Source organism: Aphelocoma coerulescens, chromosome 2, assembly GCF_041296385.1.
Source record: "Aphelocoma coerulescens isolate FSJ_1873_10779 chromosome 2, UR_Acoe_1.0, whole genome shotgun sequence".
Taxonomy (NCBI): domain Eukaryota; kingdom Metazoa; phylum Chordata; class Aves; order Passeriformes; family Corvidae; genus Aphelocoma; species Aphelocoma coerulescens.
The window spans coordinates 70,979,119-70,992,724 of record NC_091015.1 but is presented as its reverse complement, the minus strand read 5'-3'; the positions used below and the strand labels follow the sequence as shown (position 1 = coordinate 70,992,724).

The window sequence follows — 13,606 nt, the reverse complement described above, 5'->3', positions numbered from 1 at the left end:
TTGAATAGGCAAATTTCCATTTATCACCATTTAGCTGGTTCATACAAGCAGCATCTTCAGCTGTTGTGAATTACACATAAGCTCAGACCTTTACCAACAAGACATGTATGGCTGGTCAAATGATTCAGGTCACCTGGTGATTTTCATCAATATTATGAGAGAAAATATTGCATAACAGCTGCCTGTAACTGTTTATGTGTTTCTCTGATATACTTCTATAGCAGTTACTGTATATGGTTGCTCTATTAATCTTTCTATATGAACAGTTCCTTTGTTTAATTAAATTGGACCCAATGAGGCAGTGCATGGTCCTCTGATAAGCTCATTCATCTTTATTTGATTCTTTGCTGACACATTAGTTGCCCTGTGACACAGGTTAAGTCATTGAGTGGCCATTACCTTCTCGTTTACTCTCTCATGTTACTCCTAACCACCTTCCTGAAGTCAAATCCAGATGATTTGTGCCAATTTCATGGGGGCACAAACTGGAACATCCGATAACTTTCTACATGGCTGACTTTATACAATCTTGCTTGCACATCTCAAGCTGCTATGTCTGTCAAAACACAATTTTTTCCCCTCCTCCTTATGGGCTTTGATAGAGCTATGAGTACTAGAGGTCTCAATTATAAAATGTCATGACACCGCCGCACAATTTTTTACAGTAATTTCACAGTGTCACTTTGTGATTATTTCAGGATAGCTTTGAACCATGACTGAAATGAATTGTGGCCCTTAGTGTATTGGGTGATACAAATTGTGAGCTGGTGTGACAGAGAGGCAGGCGTTGTTAGGAATAAACTCTATGTGAAGAAAGGGAAGCATGTATTTTTTTCAGAAATGATACAAAAAAATCAAACAACAAAAGGGAGGCAGGGAAAGGAAGTGGAAGAAGAAAGAATTAAACATTTGCAACAAAGCATCAGCTACACACCTGTAATTCAAAAGATCTCTTAGCTCAAATTGGGGCTTTTCCAGGCTCAAACAGAAGAAGCCCAATCTGGAATTCTGCAATAAATTTCATCAAACTCTGTCCTGAGGCAGAGAAATGTGTTCTGTGTGCTTCAGAAAAAAAAACCAAAACCAAAACCAAAACCAAAAACAAAAACAAAAGAACTCCTTTAAACCATCAGGGTTTTAAAAATATATAGTGAAGTCAGATAAGCACCTTGCCAGGCAAATGTTGGTCTTGGCAGACACTCCTGTCATTTTATAATACTGCTTCGAGTAGGTTTAAAGCGCAGTTGTTCATACAAAATGAGTGAGTAGGGAGACCTTTGCAGGTGTCTCGACCACCTCCCTGGCTGAAATAGCGAAGGGAGGGCAGTGAGATGTTTCTCAGAGACCCAGACTTGTGAGAAGATGGAAAAGGGAAAGGCTTGCCCTTCTTCTACTCTGTGAGTAACTGGAGTGCAGTTCAGCAGAATGTGTAAATAAATATTGAACCTAGTCCTCTGCAAACTTTGTGCCCTCAAAAGCTGTGGAAAGCAACAAATCAACTTCCCTACGCTAAAAGAGGAATTATTTTCCTTTTAAACAAGAGTTTTCAGCATGGTTCTGAGGAAATCAAAGGTTTAGGAATGGAAAGCAATGAATGGGAAGGGGAATGGAGGAGAAAAGATGTTCCCTGAAATCCTTCTAGACCTCTGAAATTTGTTTAAGATAAACTGGATTTGTGTAACAACCTAGAGGAAGCTGCAGGCCATTTTCTTAAATGTGAGAAAAGGCAGAAAATGCTGTCAAAGCAAATTTTTATTTACAGCTGGTCACATTTCAGCTAAAACACAGAAAAAGCATGTAGTTATTTTACTGATTTCCATGTCTTTGAAAGCTTTGGTCAAACTTTATATTTTACATGAACTTTTACTATTTATCTAATATAAAGTTTATAATGGCCTGTGTCATGCTGGAAATATTAATACTCCCTTTACCTCAAAATTCAATAGCAATTCAACCAATTTTTAGAAAGAATAGCAAAATTGGCATTCATTCAAAGAATGGCAACAAAGTAAGAAAAATCCCATCAAAATCACTTGATATTCAGTTTGATTTATTTAGATGTATGAAAAAATTTCCAGAGTCCATGTGTGTATTTTAGCTCCTATCTTCTAAAGCCTGGAGCTTAAGTAGCTGTCTGGAAGGGAACTTGAGGGGTGATCCTGTATCTGGTTTGAGTTTGGACCAGTTCAATCAACTGGTGACAGCACGGATTTGCTAGTATTTTACTTTGCTAACTTGATTGTTAAGGAGAACTTTAAAAAAAAAATAAACTGTAGTTGGGGGGGATGTTGTTTTCTTATTTTTTGGCTCTTTTACTTTCTCCCTTTCTTTCTTTCATAGAAACATAGAACGGCTTGGGATGGAAAGGACCTTTCTCCCTCTTTTTTTTTCCCCATTATTGAAGCCTACCTAACACTGATGAATCTCCGTAACATTTTTTTTGTTTGTTTATGTCAGGGTTTTCTTGTTCCTTGTTTTTATGCAGTGAGAAGCATTACACCAAGTAAAACAAAAACAAAACAAAAATTGATCGTATAAATGACAGGCAACACAAGGCACAAGGTTGACAGCAAATGTTAAATGGCATTAAAAAAAAAGCTTTTATCTCTTCTCACCTCCCATAGTGCATGTTTGATGTAAAGTACAACACACTTGTTGCCAGCAAAAATGGTCATCTCATTTAGACTGTATTGCTGTGCACTTTCACTCAGCACCTATAACATTACTTTATATTGCAGGTTCAAGCATTTTTATGTTACATAGAACAAGGATAGCCTTCTTGCATCTAAAACTCCTGCACAATCTTACAAGAAAACTCAATTAATCAATTAGAATACTTTACTCAAATTACAGGAGAATTACGTGCCTCAGTCTCTGAGAAGAGTTGGAACTTGTGGTGCATTACAGCAATTAAGAATACTTAATTTCCAAATGGCACAAATGAACAAAGTGTGAGTCATGGTGAACGCTTGCTCCTTAAAAGCCATCATTACTAATGGTTTTGTAACCTTTGTAAATTGAATATGGGTTTCATTTATACAGCAGTGAAGCCCACGTCAGGATGGTGTAATATTACTGCTCATATGCACTGAGCTTTATGCAGCCACACACTTAATTGCATGAATAATAAAGATAGGTTTTGAAGTAGGCATCTGCTTACACTACTTTTTGTGAGCAGATAGGATCACGCTATGCTATCACACTCTAAGAAGTCCACTTAAGGAAATCAATAAGTAATGATTCATAACTTTTTTTCCTCAGAGAAGTTTTGAGAAGTAAAGATAAGGCCTAGAAGGCAGAATATTTTTAGTGCATTTTTGGAAGGTTATCTTGCCTGTGGCAGAGTATTTGAATGGCCCTTTTAGAGTTTGTCTTTCCAAGGAACCTTTTTTGGTTCTCACTTTTTGAAGAAAAGATTGAGATTATAAACCCAAGCAGGATGTAAATTTATTTTCTTTTGCAGCCTTCAGTGGGATGAATCAACAACCATAGGCCAAGGGGCCACCAAAGACACTACCAGCAGTGCGGTAATGATGGGATGTGAGCAGGCAGAATCATTTTCAAGCTGAGTTTTTTGGGACTAAAAAGAGAGCCTGCATTCCCTTCCAAAAAGACTAAGCCCTTCAGTCAGTGAGATTATGGGCACACAGATTCAGTAGAATCAGGTGATTTCTAGCAGGATTTTGTCCCTACAACTTGCCTGCTTTTGCTAGAAGAGTGATCTTTTACCCCAGCTCACTTAGATTATGGGTGTGATCTGTTTGATTTGGTTTCGTTTTCTACCTTTTCTTTTTGCTGCATTTAGAACATTGAATTGACTAGTGCTGCTCTGAGAAGTGGTGACATAATGTAAAAAAACCTGTAGTGATGGTTAGTGCTGCAGATTCAACTGAAAGCTGAGGACAAAAACACAGTGGCAAAATGTGTAAAGAAGGCAAGTTGCATGCAGAAGAGTTACAGATCCTCTTTCAGCATTGAGACTCTACAAGATTTTAGTTTCTGAAGTCATTTCCTGGCGTTATTGTTTGGTTTTCTTAGCCCAGCTTTGTCCTTCCCTCTACTTCTCTCCCCCAGAAAAGGCAAAGTTCTAGTTCATTGCTTTACCACAGGAAAGGTCTTTGTTTCTTTCATGGAAATTCAAATCTAGGAAAGTATCACTAATTTTGGTGAAGTTAGACAAGTTTTAAAATTAAGCTGAGGTTCAAAATCATACAATGCTTAAAAACACAGTGAAAGTTTTTCAGTCTCTCCGAAGAGCAGCCACAGTCAATGAGGTGAGGTGAGAAATATCCCTCAAGGTGCTTTTTCAGCTGATACACAAATAAAACAAAATTAAAGTGTCAACAGCGATCCTCAGAAAATGAGAATATTTGTTAGGCATTTTTTAAAAATAAGCAACCAATCATCATTAAATGTGTTGGTGTTCATTACAATTAAATTAGTCTTAGTTAATTCATTAAATATTAATATGGAATTCAAATTCAATTCCATAGAAATTATAATCTGGCAATTAATTAACATAATAAAATTGAGAAACATTACCTGTCCCTTCCAGGCAAAAATCTTTTTAAATGAAAAATCTTTCAGGGAAAGAATAAAGAGTTTTGTTGGGGTTTTTTCAGTGATGGGAGGGGAAAAAAAGGAATTTTACAAATTGTCAGGATGTTTCCTTTCTTTCTGTACTTGAAAGATATTTTCAGATATTTTTGCATGAAATGTCTTTAGACCAACATGAAAATTGTTTTTAAAAATGTAACTGAAAAAAAATGGGGTAGTCATCTGGTGGTTTTGGAAGAAAACAATTTATTAGTAAATAATTTATATTCAAGGTTTCATTTAAAAAAAAACAAAACATGGAAATGGTAAACTTTTCAGAAGTCTTTTAACCATCATTATTTTAAAAGATAAAAATGGCTGTCACCAAGAGTTTAATATGACCGTGTTATAATCATACCTTTCACTAACTCCTATTTTCCTCTTCAATTTGATAATCACAGTATTTCCTCAATTTCTTAGAAAATTATATGGCAGTCTGATAGTCCTCATGCACTGAAACATATCTGTGCATGAATTAATAGAAAAAAATAAAAATTTGCAAACAGTGGACATCAGGAATCCCGTATGATGCTCTGTGAATGAAGCCTTGCATGTGTGAAGCCTTGCCCTGTTTGTCATGAGACACAGAGCAGTCTACGAGTATAAGGATACTTGGTGCTTTTTACCCTCTGCCACAGGTACACAGAAGAGCTTCTTCTAATAATTGCCTGACTGTTGGCATGACCTACTGACAGTGTTTGTTGCTTTTTGGGAGGAACAATTTTATGCCACTGACTTAAAAGCTTTAGAGGTAAAAATACACATAAATCACTGGCAAGTTTGGGAAAGGTTCCCATGCTCTGCCAGTGATGAGCTGCACAGGGACCTGGGGGGGAGTATGGCAAGGAAAGCTGGCCCAAACTGGCCTAAGGGATATTCCAGACCACAGAAATTCATGCCCAGCACATAAACTGGGGGGAGTTGGCTGGGACGGGCTGATCGCAGCTGGGAGATGAGCTGGGCATCAGTCAGCAGGTGGTGAAGCAGTTGTATTGTGTATCACTTGTTTTCTTTTATTCCTTACTCTCTTTTTATTATCTCCCTTTCTTCTTCTTCTTCTACTACTATTATTATTATTATTAAATTAATAACTGTTCTTATCATAACCTATGGGTTCTACCTTTTTCTGATTCTCCCAGACATCCCACCAGAGTGGAGCATGTGAGTGAGCAGCTGCGTGGTACTTAGCGGCTGAGGCTTATCTCTGATATTTTTAGAGGATGGTAATTTCTGGTTGCAAATCAAAGCAGTAAATTTTGATGAATCTAATTAAGTGCTATTCTTTATTATTTATATTCTTTATGTTATAGGAAAATGTCGTAGTAAAAACATCTTTGAAATCATGCTGGAGAATGCTGAAGATGCATACATGTTTATCCTATATGTGAAAACATAGCTATATTTTGCATGTTGATCTATAATGAGGAAAATAGGCTACTGAATTTTTTTTCCTTTGGGAAAATTATGAGGAAGAAAAAAGGAGTAAGACACTTGTCACCTCATTCCAACTCATTTGAAAACTCAGTAACATTTTTGCCATTTTTATCAACAATGGGAGTATGTCCCAAAGGTGTTAAAAGCAAGATATAGTAATTTGCCAGTTCTGTATGGTTTAGTTCAGTTCTACTCCACATTTTTTGTCATACTTTAATGTCCAAAACTTCGGTGTAATTTGAGTGCCCAAATTTAGATGGATGGCATTCATTGAAAGATGATCATAGTATCTAGTAAGTGCCTGATTACCCATTGGACATCAATATTTTTCTTTAAAAAGTATTGACATGCCATTAATTGTGATTGTAATTCTTGTGTCATGCCCTTACAAGTAATATATTTGGATTCCAAATGCCAAATAACTTCTTAAATTGTTTGTGTGGAAAATATTGAGCACTCTACAGAAAGTTAGAACAAGATTACCCCTCTGTAAATCTAGTATAATAGATAAATATAAAATGGAGGTGTTCAAGCAATATCACTAGATTTGGAGTCTGATGTGTCTTTTTAGTGCAAGTAGGGAGAAAAATGGAAGCCAAACACCACATTTATATCCACATTTGATGTTTTCAACATTTGTACTTACTGAAACCACTAATCAGTTGATCGTCCTTAACATAAAAATGCTTAGCTAATATCCATTCAGGACTCAGCCTTGAATGGATGGCTCAGACTGGTATTAAAGTCCAAAAGAGGGTTTGCAAAGAGCCACATTTCCTCTCCTGGAGTCGTACCGTGTATTTTCGTTTCCATCAAACTTCATATAATTGAGACAGAAAATCTAGTTATGGTATCAGTTTTAGCCTGACCTCCACTAAGTAATCCATGTGGTTTCCATATGGTGGCAAGCTTACCCTGCAGAAAGAAAATGGGTGCAGTGGCAGTACGCACACTGTGCTTCAGAGTCACCCTTAAACAAGGTCCCTGCCAGTTGCCACTGAGATGATCCGCTGCCACTGCCAACCGAAGATCCTGATTTAAAGTACCCTTGCAGCCACAGTCTGAAGACTAAGAAATGCAGCATGATTCTTAGATGCTTAGATATCTCCTGACTGATAAATAAAGCTGTCTTTTAGAAAAACAAATTATTCTTAGCCTTAGGATTAGGTTTATAATAAAAGCAGCATGTGTTAAAGGCACAGACCTTACAGTAGAGGAATAAAAGCAAGAGTTTGAACAAGGGATATGGTTTTCTAGGCTTGCTTAGAGTAGGTATAAACCAATTAAAAATTAGTAAAATTGGGTGCATAACAATAAGAGATAATTGTGCAAACGGTTTGTGCTTCAGAACTGTATGCACACTGCTTACTGGATTTCACCTCTGTTTGTTTAAAAAAGAGATGCAAGTGATAGATGATGAATTGGCATGCACACCAGATGCTGAGATATGGCAGAGCAAGAGCCAGTGAGCACTGCCCAAGCATGTAGTCCCTTTTTTTCACTACAAGTAGCCCATTGTATGCAGAATCTGTCTAAATTCCACTGTATAGAAAAGGAAAACTTTGAAATGACACAGATAGAAAACTTATTTGCATTTAATTAGTTATCTCTATTTGTCATGAAATTCTAATAAATACAGATAACATTTCTTATTTCAAACTAATTATGCTAAAACACTCGCACACTTTTAGAAAATCAAGTTCACCTTTTGCCAATAGCAATCACAGTTAGATTGCCTCCAACTTGTGACTAAATCTTGAAAAGTGTTTTGACAACGCCGAGTGTCTCTAATTGTCCTGTAAAGAGAACATGGGGACTGTGCCAACAATCCCTTGTTTTCCACTTCACTAGTATCTTGTGTCGCACTCATTCATTATCTACACAGTAGCTGTAACAATAGCAGCCTTTCTAGGCAATTGCATCGTTGCAGGTCTACACGGAAACTGAAAGTTGTCACTTTATTAAAAGAATCTCACAGGTCTTGGCTCAAAAGAAGATTTGCTATTTTGATGAACTTACTCTCTGTTTCCATAAAAAAGACATGACTTAACTAGAGCAGTCCTCCAAACATGCAAAAACTCCATGAAGTACCACATGGCATTTAGGACTTTCTTTTTTATTTTTTTTTTTGTAACCAGTAAATTGTTTCCCTGACATGGGAAAAGACCCATTACAAGTAAATGCATAATCAGGTATTTATTTTGTGTCTATTTTGTCACTGTTTGTGTAACAGACGAATGTTCCATCACAGAATTTCAAGGAAGATGATACAACTGTCTTGGATAAACATTTGAGATTTTACCAAAGTATTCAGTTCTAATAACATATGATTGTTATTCTTTTACAGAAGAGACAGAATTTACAAATGTGAATGAACATATTGGCAGCCTGCCACTGTGGTACAATAACACAGTGTAACTGCTGCAGCTCCCTCATCTCCTAGCAGGAAACCAGTGTTTGTTATGTGGTAGATGGCATTTAAATGCGCTCAGGTGGTTCACAGGGTATCAGCTGAAATAAATATACAATCACAAATTGGAAAAAGCCTTTAAAACATTAGACTACCTAAAGGAAGAAAAATTAAGTCAGCATATAGTCATCAAGATAAGCACAGTGAGAAAAGTGCACTTTACCTTGTAGGCATCAATAAGTGAATTAAATTATTCTCTTGCAGTTTTATTCCAATTTATTCCCAAAATCTTAACTTCAGTTGGCATGCAGCAAGGCCTTGTAAGGATTAGATGTACTTGATCTGGCTCGATTTTGTATTTTGAGACTGCCTCATCCTGCAGGCTGTCTCCGAATGAGAGAAAGCAGTAACACCCTTGGATGCAAAGACTCCATAGCAATTGCAGAGCAACGTGTGGCTATAAAGAAAGGCTCAGGATTAGTGTCAAGAGAAGGACTAGCCTCTAATTATGATTTTTTAAGCACAAACAAGTTTTGTGGTGACTTTTAGCTGGCATAGGCAGAAGCTCTGCCAACAGGAGGGTTTCCTCCTCTCTTTGCACCAAACACTTGTTTCTGCATTGGGCTGTTTCCCACAGTCTCTTTTTTTGTAAGTAAAATTTTAGCTGCAGTTTAGGGAACTGAATTGAGAAACTGAAAAACATTAAAACCTGCTCTTTTTGTTTGTTTTCGAAATCATGTTCATTTCCACCCAGATCTAGTTTGGTGTGTGGCTATGTAAATGTTTCAACTAGCAAAAGGCAGGGCTTCTTGCAGTAGTTAGTAAATAGCTAGAAAGTTTCAATGAGAAGGACTAAGCCTCTGGCTGGTATTACCAATTCATGCTTAATACCAGTTTAGCAAAAAAAGAGTGGCTCCTCTTCTGCTTGTCATACCCAGCTTGTTAAACCTCTCACACAGCTCTCTCACAGCTTTCCATTCAAATTCAGGACTGGAACCACAGTACTTTAAAATGTTTGCAAATAGCTCTCACACTTTACCAACCTCCCTTCTTTCTGCTTGAGCCTGAGGCTGAGGTAATGAGTTCAGGTGCTTGCAGCTGCTACATTGAGGTTGTGAACACCCATGTACTTGCTTGTTGCTGGCTTAAAATACCTTATTGTTACAATCTTCTCTTAATAGTCAGCTATCAAACTTGCCAACTACTCATTTAGGGATAGGAGGAAGAGGCAAGAAGCACTAGTAATGTTACCTTCATGCACACTAGGATTTATGTCCAATTTATGGTTTCTCACCACTGCTTGAACCATGAACTGTGTATGTGCAAAAAAGGGCAATTAAACAAAACAGCTCCTGACGTGTCTTGTAAGTATTTGCAAACTGGTATCAGAACTGTGTGCTGGGGTAGAATAAAAAGTATAATTCCAAAAGTTTCCCTGGCATTCTCCTGCCTCCAAAGGCATAGGAGAGAGCCTTTTCCAGAGAAGGATCTGTTGGAGTTTTGCCCTTTATTTTGGTTGTAAAAATAGTAAGGAAAGTATTTTCTTCATCCTTGCTTCTGAAAAACTATTCCTAATAAAGTAAAAAAAAAAAAAAAAAAAAAAAAAAGCTGGGTTTTTTACTATACCTTGGACATTTAGGTGACTGCCATAGCCTTAAGATATTAAATTAGCATACTTTATGGAACACTAGGCAATTCAAAAGTCATAATGGAGTATGAATTACAAGATAACAAAGCAGTCTTGCCCTAAATGACTAGGATATCTCTATTTCAGTATTGATGTAACCTCTGCACTTTGGCAAGGGAATACTGTAGATGCTGAAATAATGGTTCACCATTATTCCTTTGTTTCATGGTAGAAAGCAAAAGTATAGCAAAGAAAAAATTGACCTATTCATGTGTTTTTAGAACAGCTATGTCCAGTGAAATACAAATGAAAAGACTTTTCATAGCTTCTCATAGTTCTTGCCAAGTGAGAACCAGCACATTATATTTAAATTTTAGGAATGCTATAAGGCAGAGTTAAGAGTAGTTAACTATAACACTTTTCAGAGATGGTAATTATTTTCATATATGTTGGTTCTCTTAATCTACTCTGGCTGGGAGCACAGTAATCAAGATGAGACTACTCGAGGAAAAGCTCAGGGAACATGGCGGGAGCTATAATGAGAACATGGATCCTTTCTCTGGCATAATGGAGGCATAAAGCTGCTTGAAAAAGTATGTTTGGAGAAACAGAAAAGGAAAATGGGAGGATTTTCAGAAATATGGGTGGATACCAGATGAACTTATTTGCTTTCTAGCAGCAGATGCATAAAAAATCCCAAATAAAAATCCTACACCTTCGTCTTTTCTAGGAATTTTAATTAAAGGGGCCAAGAACAGAGAGGAAGAAAATGGTCTCATCTCTGAGCTTCCAGAACCAAGGAGAAACTGCCTCTGAATCACATGGAGGTACACGCTTTCATCATGAATCTTCTCATTACCTAATTAATCTTCTTGTTGCTCTTCAGGGACAAATGCTCTGACCACTGGAGCTCTTCTGCACTTGTGTTTGCAATTAGACTCTTTCCCTCCTAATTCTTAAAAAGGTCTCAGCATTTACATAGACTGTAAGCATCTATCTTGTCTTTTATTTTTAATGTAATAGAGAAACCCATATAAGAAAATACAAGCAAAGTAGAAGATGTTTTGGTATTAATGATTGCTGCTGTCAAATTGATTTTCTTAGGACTACAGCAGGAAGCATATGTTTAGTACCTGTGAAAAAGTATTTAATAATATAAATTTTTTATAATTTAAGAAGATTTAGTACTTAAACTGCATAGTTGAAGATGACCCTGCTCACTGTAAGAGGGTTGAACTAAGAGACCTATAAAAGCCCCTTCCAACCAAAACTATTCCATGACTGTATATAAAGTTTTGTTTTGTATTTATAATCAACACATACTATTAGACATCCCCTCAAATAAAAAAAGGGCTTTCCCTTTTGAAGAGTAAAAAAAGCTTACTAGAAGGAAGTAGTATTTATTACTAGAATCAAAGAAGTAGCAGAATATTTTTCTCAAAAAGAACAGAAAAACTCCAAGCTATTTGTAATGACAGCTTGCTACTAGGTTTATCGGTGTAATTTTATTTGGTTTCTATAAAAAAAAAAATATTCCCATTTCACTTGTCATGATATTTTAGTTATTTTTTGAATGAAATGGAAAAGATCCTTTTTCCTGGGACATTGCATTGAGAAGCCTAACGTTTTCATTTGTCATATTTCAGTAGTGCAAGTAGTATTTCTTATTGTAGGAATTCACTGTTTTATTGAATAAGTCGCAAAAGACTTGTAAGTGCCTGACTTCTTGTCATCTATTTGTACAACAGCTAAAATTCTTCATTAGGGATCAAAAGCATATAAAAATATTAATTCAGTTTATGAGATGCATTTATAAATAGTTTAATATTTCTTAAATTCCAAAACAAAAGACACTTCTTTGAGTCAAAACACTGCTGGCCAGTGTAAGTTTCTGTTGGAAGATTTCTGGATTTACTATACCATTCCTAAATAATGTTATCATGTTCTACTGGATAGCATGAACAGAAATCACATCTCCTTTTCTACAGGTAATGGTCTAAATATTTACAGACCACCCTGCTTTACAGAGGACTAAAAAAACACTGGAAAGATGCAGTTCTGGTAAAAATTAAAACCACGCTGTATCTTTACATATATCTTGAAAAGTGTTGAAACATATGCCCTTGTTAGCTGCTTGCTAGGTAGTATGATTGCTTCTGAGTGTATTTTTTCATAGACTCTCCCAAGTGGGTCTGCAGAGATATAGATATGAAGATATTATGAGAATTGACTATGCACTGAAGCATCATGTTCCCTAGACTTAAACATCTTTTATGTCAATGGGGTAGATAAGCAAAGGGAAGGAATTTTTCTCAGATTGGTTTGACTGGGAAATTGAGAAGTCAACTTTGCAGCAGGGAGAGCAGAAAAAGAACAAGACATAAATGGTTTCTCCTTTCTACCCTATTTTTAATTAGGTACTTGCCCTTCTGGAGAGGTGTGGATCAATTAATAGTCCTGGATTGAGATCTGAAAACATCACAAGTTCCCATCTATACTGATTGTCCTAAGCAAGGTAATCTGCTTGGTATTCTGCTGTGAGTGAACTCACTGAATTTTTGTTTAAGTGAGTGAAAGCTCACTTAAACACAATAGTGGGTTCCTTCTTTGGTAACAATCCCTGAAAAGAACAAATTTCCTTCATGCAGGGAAAGAAAAAAAAAAAAAAAGCCACATATTTCTGACAGAACAGTTTTGGGGAAGATAAAAATGGCATTTGGCTGGCTGGTTTTCCATCAGTGGATAGGCTGTCTGCCTCTTCAGCTTCCCAGGACGCTCACCCTGCCAGTCACTTGTCAGCCAGGCAGACCGAGAATCAGACTGACTGTGTGAAGGAGTGAGGATCTTATTGCTTGGGAAGCCACAACAGATGAATAGCTGCTGTGGCTTCTCACTCCCGCCATGGGAAGACACAGAGTCAGGATTCCCAGGGTTCATGAAAAAAAATTGAGAAATAGGGTTAAATGTTGATTGTAACCAAAACCCAAAAAAATTTTTTCCCAAAATATTTTCAGCTAAGACTCCCTGAGTCATGAAAAACCCACATGTAGATGTTTTGTAGAGTAGTAAATATCAGAGGCCAATATACTGAGAACATTTTCATTTTAGAATGGTTCTATGATAAGGGTGATTCTATAACTGTAAATATTCAGGTAAGCCAGACATGCCCAATAATTTTATTATCTAAAAGTAAATGCAGACTTCTATACTGTTAACATGAGTTTACTCAAGGGGAGATGTATTATACAGGGCAGAAAAGAGAGTAATAGAATCCTTTACGTGATAAGGGAAAAAATTTATTGAATGTACATAACAGCAAAAAAAGTCATTCTCATAGGTCTATTAGAGTAGATTCAGACTCTTAGAAAATCACAATTATTGACAGACTTAGAAGACAAAAGATCTGTATAGAAAAAAAACCTGTTCTAATTATTGGATAGCTTGCAATTAGAGAAAAGCAAAATCAAACTATTCATTGATAGGTAGTGACCAAATATAGAATGAGATGCACTGAAAATATTGTTCTACTGATTTCAGAA

At 36.4% G+C, this 13,606-nt stretch overlaps 2 long non-coding RNA genes across 2 annotated transcripts; one reads left to right on the top strand and one right to left on the bottom strand.

The window, feature by feature from the left end:
* Positions 1-8,202: 8,202 nt before the first annotated feature.
* Positions 8,203-9,555, bottom strand: LOC138105770 (uncharacterized). The gene is made up of 3 exons (XR_011148673.1): positions 9,484-9,555; positions 8,664-8,897; positions 8,203-8,541 (listed from the first exon to the last, which is right to left on the bottom strand). It is a non-coding gene; the product is annotated as an uncharacterized lncRNA (long non-coding RNA).
* An 81-nt stretch (positions 9,556-9,636) lies between these two features.
* LOC138105769 (uncharacterized) lies at positions 9,637-12,935 on the top strand. The gene is made up of 4 exons (XR_011148672.1): positions 9,637-9,804; positions 10,798-10,894; positions 12,485-12,582; positions 12,716-12,935. It is a non-coding gene; the product is annotated as an uncharacterized lncRNA (long non-coding RNA).
* Positions 12,936-13,606: the final 671 nt, after the last annotated feature.